The sequence below is a fragment of the Leptonychotes weddellii genome, chromosome 2 (genome assembly GCF_054177405.1).
Source record: "Leptonychotes weddellii isolate Sample4059 chromosome 2, ASM5417740v2, whole genome shotgun sequence".
Taxonomy (NCBI): Eukaryota; Metazoa; Chordata; class Mammalia; order Carnivora; family Phocidae; genus Leptonychotes; species Leptonychotes weddellii.
The window spans coordinates 19996456-19997079 of NC_138370.1; the positions used below are offsets into that span (position 1 = coordinate 19996456).

Below are 624 nucleotides of genomic sequence, written 5' to 3' on the forward strand. Positions count from 1 at the left end.
GTGTGATCCATGTACAAAAGCCTACAATCAGTGTAGAAGATGACCATAATAGCTGTAAATAATACATGAAGAAGAGGGTAGTATGATGCTCAAAGGAGTAGTAGTTTTATCATGAAGTTGAATACTTGTCTGGAAGTATTGTTGCAAAACTAGAGAACAATAACCCTACTTTCTAACATTGGTGTGTGGAAATAAGATGTTATATTTTTTTTAAAAATTTAATGTAATAGCTTTACGCAGTGGCAGTATCGTAGCCAATGAGGTTTATCCGAGGCGCGATTATTGCTAATTAAAAAATTTAATGTAATGATTTTAATGACAATGCCAAAAACAAGAAAGACAGAGAAGCAATTTTAAATATTGGGCAGGATAAATTCTAAACTGGTATAATTCCACAATGAAGTGTTTTCTGCTTTGTACTAATATTAAAAAAGAATTAAAGTTTTAATAAATGTAACATTGTGATTTGTTTCATGAAGTTAATTTTTATCATCTTCTTCGATGATATATGTCTAATATTTTTGGAGTTAATTTTTTTTTTAATTTTCTGAAAGGTAGCAGTGGCAGGAGATGATGATAACTTTGCAGAAATTCTTTCTTTAAAAAAAATATTCCCCTCAAAAT

The 624-nt window shown here is 29.3% G+C and overlaps 1 pseudogene; it reads left to right on the plus strand.

Moving 5' to 3' along the window:
* The first annotated feature begins 228 nt into the window (after positions 1-228).
* Positions 229-378, plus strand: LOC115941012 (U4 spliceosomal RNA; annotated as a pseudogene).
* Positions 379-624: the final 246 nt, after the last annotated feature.